This window comes from Triticum urartu, chromosome 6A, assembly GCF_056163025.1.
Source record: "Triticum urartu cultivar PI428250 chromosome 6A, HENAU_Tu73, whole genome shotgun sequence".
NCBI lineage: Eukaryota > Viridiplantae > Streptophyta > Magnoliopsida > Poales > Poaceae > Triticum > Triticum urartu.
In genome coordinates, this window is record NC_141878.1 from 563,273,912 (window position 1) to 563,283,194 (window position 9,283).

General features: G+C 47.8%; 1 pseudogene; it reads right to left on the bottom strand.

Annotated features, from left to right (window-relative positions):
• Nucleotides 1-1,582: 1,582 nt before the first annotated feature.
• Nucleotides 1,583-3,759, bottom strand: LOC125530920 (L-type lectin-domain containing receptor kinase SIT2 pseudogene; annotated as a pseudogene).
• Nucleotides 3,760-9,283: the final 5,524 nt, after the last annotated feature.

Genomic DNA, 9,283 nt, shown 5'->3' on the forward strand with positions numbered 1-9,283 from the left:
GAGGAAAATGAGTGGCACGGCCGGCGGTCACGGTGGCAAATGACAATTACGGTTGTGTAAAGCATGGCAGGAGCGGCGGCCACAGGGGTTGGCTTGCTCCAGGTAATCGGTAATCTGGCACACGTTAATCGGTACTCCGGAGACAACATAGCCTACTCTAGAGATTTCCAGCAGGTTATTATGGACAGGTGTGGTTGTAGCTCATGAATCTATCTGCAAAAGGAAGCAAGGAGACTGAGCAGCTGCAGTGGTGGCGAAGATTCACAACTGTGGATGGACATATGCATGCGCCGTCAATTTATTTTCTATCGTGTCATAACTGTGAGACTAAAATATTGGCGTATGTTCAGATGTCACTCAACATTTCCCTCAAATATAGCACTGAAATTCTCGGTAATCCACCCGGGCTTAGCTGCACCCATCCCGACGAAAAAAATCAAAACAAATACTAGAAAAATTCAAACAATTCCAAATTTTTTGTGTGTGGTAGATATTTTGATGTTTGAGGTTCTCTTCAATTTTCAAATCATTTGGACATCTGAGCAGCTCTCGGCAAAAAAGACAAATCCGGAGCATTTTTACTGTTCACACACTGTTCTGACCTGATTTGTCTTTTTTGTTGAGAGCTGCTCAGATGTCCAGATGATCTAAAAATTGAATCGAACCTCACGCATCAAATTATCTACCACATATTTTTTTTTGGATTTTTTTGAATTTTTTCAATATTTGTTCAGATTTTTTTCTAGACCGGGTGCAGATGAGCCTGGGCACCGAAACGCTTCACTCTGAAATTCTGCGCTATGTCCAAAGTTGCCACTTCCGTTAGCTGACCGTCATTACGATTGAGAAGATGATTTCCCCCTTAGCCGCACCTGGTAGTGATTTCAGCAAACAATGTAAAGATTCCGGAATAATTTTTATTTCGGAATTCATAATAAATATTAGCATGAAAATATGACATAGAATTCCATAATAATTTTATCATGAAAATAAAAAAAGTTAAGGAATAATATCCCCTTATTAAGCATATCATCACAATTTCTCTAAAAGATTTCATCACTCGGGTGCATGCACACACTATAGTTCACATTTTCTCTAAACGTCTACACTCGTAATAAAAAGTTCACATTTTTAGTAAGTGTACAAACTATAGTAATTTTAGAACAATGTAGTAAAATAGTACTCCCACCGTCTCACAATGTATTGCGTATAGATTTTTTGCAAAGTCAAATTTCATAAACTTTGACTAAATTTATAGATTTTTTCCTAAATTTAGAATACAAAATAAATATCATTAGAAATGTCATAAGACAATTTTCTTTTCATATTCTATTTGTTTGATTTTTCCACTAACATTAATACCACTTACCCGCAAAAAATAAATGAGTAGAAGTGGGCACGGAAATTTAATACCACTTACCCGCAAAAAACAAATACTGCTCACATAATTACCAAATGTACACACACAAATATCTTCAATTTCTGATAAATATGTTTTTTTTAATAGGATCACATGCACCGACCCATGCATTTTCCATAAGAATGGATTCCTCCCAAATTCCTCAAAACAAGACAGTTCCTCTAAAACAAACATCAAGCAATAGTAAATTCATCTCTAGCGGAAAATAGATGCGAATTATGAGCATGAGTGCAGAGATACGTGAGCATCTAATTGATCATACTCATATGCCAAGCTAGAACATCCAAGACGAGAACAATCACAAACACCATGAATATCATCGTCCTCCAGAGAGGTCGGACACTGCCCCAAAGCTGGACATCAGCTGGGGGTAAGACATGACGGATGTGCTGAACCCGCTGTCCTGCATCAACCCCTGCATCTCCACGCTCAGCTGCGTCGTCGTCATCTCTGGCAGAGGGGTCTCGCCGTCGAGGTACTGCATGACTTGTCGCATGCTAGGCCTCGAACCAGGAAAGGGGTGCAGGCACAAAAGTCCTATCTTCAGCACGAGGCACGCTTCGTCAACGCCGTAGTCACCCTGGAGCCGTGCGTCCACCGTCCTGCTAAGCAGTCGGTTGTTCCAGTGCTCCAGGACCCAGTCCACCAAGAAAACCTGGTTTTCCACTGTAGGACCTTGCCTGACAGGCTTTTGCCCACATGTAACTTCAAGAAGAAACATGCCGAAGGCATACACATCGGTAAGAGGGGACGCCTTGCCCGTGCGCACTAGCTCGGGGGCAAGGTACCCCATCGTGCCGACCATGTGTGTGCTCTGTGGATCGGTGCCGTGATCATATAACCGGGCGAGGCCGAAGTCGCCGAGCCGCCCATTCATTTCATCGTCGAGGAGGACGTTGCTTGCCTTGATGTCCCGGTGCACCACGACTTTCTCCCACTTCTCGTGCAGGTAGAGCAAGCCGGTAGCGATACCCTTGATGACCTGAAACCTCTGAGCCCAATTTAAGGTGGGCTTGTCGTCCTGTTGATAGTGTATGTACTTGTCGAGGCTGCCATTTGACATGTAGTCGTACACCAACATCAGTTCACCTTTCCGCCTGCAATAACCAAGTAGCTGCACTAGGTTGCGATGTCGCAACCGGCCAATGCTAACAACCTCGGTGATGAACTCCTTCATCCCTTGTCTTGACTCGTGGGACATCCTCTTCACGGCGATCTCCTTCTTGGAAAACTGAAGCAGCCCTTTGTATACCTCCCCGAACCCTCCTGCTCCAACCAGGTTCTTGCTCTTAAATCCTTGAGTAGCATTGAACAAATCCTTGTACGAGAATCGGTGTGGGCCGAACTCGCTCTCCCAATCCTCGCGCACCTCACTATACCTTCTTCTTCTTCTTCGCACCATCAGAATGACGAGAGTGCCGATAGACATGATCAATGCTGCAGTGGCTATTGGGAGGATGATCGCCAAGAGCTTTGGCTGGGCCTTTTCGCCAACACTAGGCAACTTAGGAAGCTTGGAGATGTCAATGGACGGAGCTTGCATGTTCATACCGAAGCTCCATCCAAGAACATAATGACTAGTGTTTGTAAGTTCAGCAGTAGATGAGAAACCAATATATGCTGTCTCCGTGAGCACAGTTGAGAGGTCATAGGTTGCAGACAATAGTGGCTTCAAGGGTTTTCCGACATGGAGTGGAGCCAAGGTCACATTGATCCTTGTTTCCTCCTCGTCATAGTCCACCCACAATTGTAGTTCCATCTGGGCATTCAGCGTCAGGTTCTTGAAGGCACCACTAGAGTCTTCATAGAAGCCAGCCGTATGAGATTGAAAGGAGAAAATACTATTGATGTCGATGCCGATGTGGTTGTCATTGATGTCTTGCAGCTCGGGGTCCTGGAAGGTGTCAACCTCAATTACCAAGAGGCTGTCATTGCTCTTCTGTTTCAGGATCCCAAAGTATTGCGCGGGCAGTGCATCTGAGAAATTCTTGCTTGGGGCAATGAAGAAGGCCACCCCATTAGCAGCCACGCCAGGGTATGTATTGACGATACAAAAAATGATGGTGACCGAGAATGATTGCACTTTCCCGGTAGATGAATCGCGGAAGCGCAAAGGAGTGGGGTAAAGAGCATGACCTTTGACATTGTTCGTGCCGTTGGACATATCGAGGAGGCCGTCTTGTGTGACCACGGCACTACCATCCAGGGTTAGGTTAGATTGTGTAAAGCCAGAGAAGAAGAATTGGTCATTGCAGGTGGCAATGGTTGCCAAGGTAAGGCTGAGGAGGAGAAGGGATGGAAGGAACGGCGCACAATTCATTTCGATCATCGCCGGAAGCTGTTTGTGGCTCAAAAGTTGCAACTCCTCAATACACATGCTCGACCGAATGAGGTGTTTCGTTGCCAATGCAAAGTTCGTTTAAGGTCACACATAACAGCATGCTTATATATTCACACATACATCAAGCTCCCTTCCAAGTCTACTCTACCGTTTTTCAACATTCTACAACGGCCCATCTTTGTCTAGTAGTTAATGCGGCCCATCTTTGTTTAGTAGTTAATGCATATAAGGTGATCATTATCTATCGGTGCTTCCTGGAAATTTATTAAAAACCAATAGAACAGAGCTTTGGTCCAGACAAATTTTAGAAATGATATGCCGTTGCAGCAACGGCAGAGCATCTCTGTGAACCTTTTTGTAGTCTTCTGTCATGTAAACTGGGTCAACTGGAACAAAGTATATACCATCGGATTTTAAGATGGACAAGAACTGGAAAAGAATCTTGATGCACTTGGATGCACTGAATAATGTGGCTCTTGGCAACTGCCCTGGGATGACGGGAAATCGGCAGCTCAGACTTGAGAGTGGCAAGTCTAGATGGTCACTATCAACCTTCCTAGTCTTATTATACCTGTGTGGAAATTTATTATGCCCCTACAGCAACGGCAGAGGATCTTGATCAACTTTTGTGGTCTCCTTTCTAGTCTTAACGAGTAAACAGCTACACCTAAAGATGGACTACGCAAATTTTCAAGCTTTTGAATGACTGTATGACCTAGATAGCTTGCCCAAAAGGTATTTCTCCCTGACCGTGAGACATGTGGAGAAACACTACGATGGAGGGAACTTGGCAATTTCAGACATTGGAGTGCCAAGTCCACCAGTCGAAATCCTGCGTACATGTGGAGCTTCGTCCTGATCTTCAGTTGTCATGCACTATCCTCACCGAGCCGCACCATCGCCCTCGCCCTCCTGACTTGCACCGGCAGTTGCTGGTCACCTGTTGTAACATCAGAAGCCCCAGCAGCTAGCATGATGTTTTAGAGCTTGAAGATTATATTGATGTACTTCACTTGAAAATTGTCTTCAGTCAAGTAAGTTTGGATCATAGGAGTACACTGTAGTAGTAAACTTTGAGTTCATAACTGGAAAATGAAAAAAATAACCTAGTAATCAAACAATTCGAATTATTATTTGTGGCAGCTATTTGATGCCCGTCTGATTTATTAGCCTCCACTGCCAAGTAAACCGACTTCCAAGATCAAGAAAGAAATAATATCATCAGTGGTGCATAAACTTGACATGGATGCTCACTTTAGTGCCTAAAATTGAAAAATACGCTGGACTCGTTCTAAAATTGTAATTATAAATTACAGTTCATAAATAATATTTTAATTATTCCAACACTTGAGTAATTACAAGCACATTTTTATAATTCATAAGTATGCTGTTTAATATTTTTTGTATAATTAAAAATTATTCATAATTTAAATTTAATTTATATATATGAATATTCACTCCTGGATTATATTTACATTGTATTTTTTGAGGGCTATATTTACATTATATGAAAACTATGAATATAATTCATAAATGTTGTTATCCATAAACTGTGAATATGTGTAAATATTTAGTAAATGTTATTATCCATAAATTTCTATAAATTAAATATAACCATGCATGTATACAAATATTTGTATTCACCATACATTTATATTATTTTTAATATAATCCATGACTGTATATTTGAAATGTTTGTAGTTACTGAAATTTTTAAACACTCATGGATTTTATTTAAATAATATTTTCTAAATAGTATGCGCATACATCTATGTATTTATTTTGTGTGCACATGAATATTTGTGTACCACAAATATTTATAACCCACAACATGGCATGTCATGGTTTATAGAGTTTTTGTAAAATTACATCCGTTTATTTTGATTATAATCTACAGAAATTTCACATTTTATTTTAAAAATAATTATGTGCAAAATTTAGATTAGTAGTATATGTATTAGTGTGATTATAATTTACAGATTTTTGTAAAAATTTGAACATGTGCTAAATGGGTTGCACTGACCGCAACCCATTTAACTAGTACAAGCTTTTTTCCCCTTACAGATATTAAGGACGAGGGGCCAGATTTTGCACGAAGAATTGCTGGGTGGTCTGGCCAGCTTATGCCACTTACTCTTCAATGATTAGGCAATTCTGGTGGGACAGTAAGAGGGGTCGAAGGAAATCTAGCTGGGTGTTTGGGATGTGTGCATAAGACCAAATTTTTTTGGAGGGTTAGGGTTTCGAGACATGGAGATGTTCAACTTATCTCTACTGGCACGACAGGCCTGGAGACTTCCCCAAGGTCCAATTACTCTCAGTGCAAGATTGGTAAAAGCTGTATATTATCCAAACAGATCATTTTTGGAAGCAGAATTAGGACCTCACCCATCGCAGATTTGGCGTTGGATGGAAGGAATGTGGCTGCACTGGATTTAGCATCGTATTTGTACATTTGTGCCAACTTTTAGAATTAGCTCAGCATATTTTTCAAATTTAAGCACTAAAGTGAACATCCATGACAAGTTTGATATTACCTCGCATCGCAACCAACAGAAGTGTCTTCCATCGCTGGTGGGGTCGGAGGAATTGGAGAGCGTCGATTGGAAGCTCCAGGCGGCGAAGAACGGAGCTCGCCCTCCACCTGTCAATGGTGGACACCGGAGGCCGCGTGTGCGGGCTGAGCAGCTGCGCGCCATCCCCGCGCGTGCCGTCCTGACGCTGGGTGCTCAGGGCATCTCCAGCCGTTGGCCCCCTAGGGGGCGCCTAAAATCGCCGCCTGGGGGTGAGCCGGCGCAAAAATTGGGCCTGGGGCGAGTTGGTCCCCAGCCGCCGGCCCCAGGGCCGCCCCCAGACACATTTTAAAATAAAAGAAGTTCGGCGAAGTTCGGCTTAAACACGATAAAATTCGGCCAAACACGATAAATTTCGGCCAAACACGATAAATTTCGGCACATTTCGGCGAAGTTCGCGGATTTTCATTACATAGCACATATATATAAACTAATCTAAAGGAAAAACTGGCTGAAGTCGCCGCCGTCGCCGCCATCGTCGTCGTCGGCCTTCTCCTCCTTGACGCCGGCGCCCCTGCTGGACCCCTGCCCGGCGTCGCCATGGTGGACTGGTGGCGGCGCATCGTCGTCGTCGTCGTCGCTGTCGCAGATGATGACGACTCCGCCTTCGTCGCGGCCGCGTCGACGCTCCGTGAAGCGAAGCAGGCGGCGCGCTGGCGCTCCTTCGCCTTCTCCAAGCGCTCCTTCTCCATCGCTATGGAGTCCCTGCGCGCCCATTCCAGGGCCGCGTCGTCGTCGTCGAGCTCCGTCGTCACCGGCGCGGCCGGCTCCTTCTTCACCGGCGCGAGCCCCGGCTACGTCTTCACCGGCGCGAGCCCCGGCTCCGTCTTTGGCTTGACGAAGCGCGGAGGAGGAGCCGATGAGTAGGCGCGCCGGCCGCCCTCGTTGATGACGATGCCGGCGCTGCGAGTGCGCCGGCCGAGCGGCGTCTCTGCCGCGGGCTCGGCCTTGACGCCGAGCAGGGCCGGAGTGTCGGAGGAGTGCGATGAAGATCGGGAGGAGGAAGAAGAGGAGGAGGACCCGAACCTCCTTGGCGCCCATGGCCCGGCGCGTCGGTGCTGCGCCGGGGCGGCCGCCCTCGCCGGGTACGCCAACGGCGGGTCGTTGCCTCCCTCGAGGTACGTCAGCACGCCCTCAAGTGTGCGGCCGGGGACGCCCCACCACAGGTGGCGCCCCTCGCTGTTCTGCCGGCCGCCGGCCACCGGCGCGCCGTTGGTGGACGCCAAGCGCTGCTGCTGGCGGCGCTCGAAATACGCCGCCCAAGCCGCGTGGTTGTCGGCGGCGTACTGGGGGAGGAAGAGTTGGGCGTCGGTGAGGGAGGCGCGCACGACCTCGACTTTCTCGGCGAAGTACTTCGGCTTCGCCACGGCGTCGGGCAACGGGGGAATGGGCACTCCCCCGGCGCTGAGCCTCCACCCCGTCGGCCCGGCGCGCATGTCCGACGGCGCCGGGATGTTCGCCTGGAACAGGAGTCAGGACTCCTGCTCGCGGAGCGAACGGCGACCGAAGCCGTTGGCCGCCGCCTCGTCTCCGGGGTAGCGTTCCGCCATGGCGACGGGCTCGGGAGAGGTAGAGAGATAGAGGGAGGGGCTGGGCGGCGGCGCTCGGGAGAGGTAGGGAGATGGAGGAGCTGGGCGGCGGCGAGGGGCGGGGCTGGTGTGGGCACAGGCGAGTGCAGACCACCGGCTATATAGCCGCGCCGCATCTGTGTGTACGCGTGCGAGGGAGGGGAGGCGTCGGCGCGTCGTCCCGTGACGCGCCGCCCGTGAGGAATCAATGGCAAGGCTGACCGGCGGCAGCCTTGCCATTGATTCCTCGCGGGAACCGAGGCCGTTGGGGAAAGACGAGGCGCCGTGTTGCTGACGCGACGGGCCCGCGGCTATTTCGCGCCAAAACAGTTCGCCCCGGCGGGCGCCCCCAGCGCGCCGGGTTCGGTCTGGGTCCGCCGGCGCTGTTTTCGGTTCAAGTCGGCGAAAATCGGACTCCTGGGACGCGACTGAGCCGTTTTTTTTACGCCGGCCCGAAAAAATCGTCTGAAAAGACCTTTCTAAAGGCGCCGCTGGAGATGCCGTCACCCGCCGCATGACGTCCCTGCCACCCTGGTGCTGGTGGGGCAGCAGTGTCGCATCCAACTCGTCCGTGGCGTTGCGTCTAGCACTCCGGCGTACGTGGCGCGTCTAACGGTCTAAGGACGACAAAGTGGTCTGCGGTATCCTCCAATGGTTGTTGTTGACTACCCAAGAGTCAGGCGCCCTCCATCGCCACCAGAAGAACGGGAAGGCACTCCCGAAGGGATTGAAGTTGCCACCGCCGCCCAAGCAAAAGCCCTCGCCGAATAGCAGGAGGAAGACGACGAGTCCGGCATGACTTTGAGCCTTTAACATACACGTCCACTTTGGGGGACGCCGGTGATGTTTCTAGGTTTTAATAAATATCCTAGTGCTATCCTAGTATGTATGTCTGTATGATCTACCCCCTCAGTCAAATCTCTAAAGGGACTTATATTTAAAAACGGAGAAAGTATGTCATGGACGATGTGTATAAACTATTCCCTCCGTATCAAAATATAATACATTCTACAGTTCAATTGAAATGCATAAGCGAATTATATTTTGGTACGAAGGTAGTATGTACTATGTTCTAGCTGTGTTTTGTATGAACTATGTCCTAGGGTGTGTTTTTGTATGAACTATGTCGTTCGTGTGATGGATGTATATTATGTATGTTGTAGATCTCTCTCTGATGCCCATGCAAGATGTCTCCTCTCTCCACTTACGAGGAGAGGAATGAAGCAAAGGGTGTCCATGTTTGCGGACGACGTGATGATTTTTATCAAGACAAAAGACATTGAATTGCGGACCTGTTCGAGAGTATTGCACCTGTTTGGAGAAGCATCAGGTCTCAAGGTAAATTTACTGAAGAACGCGACAATCCCAATCCGCTGCTCTA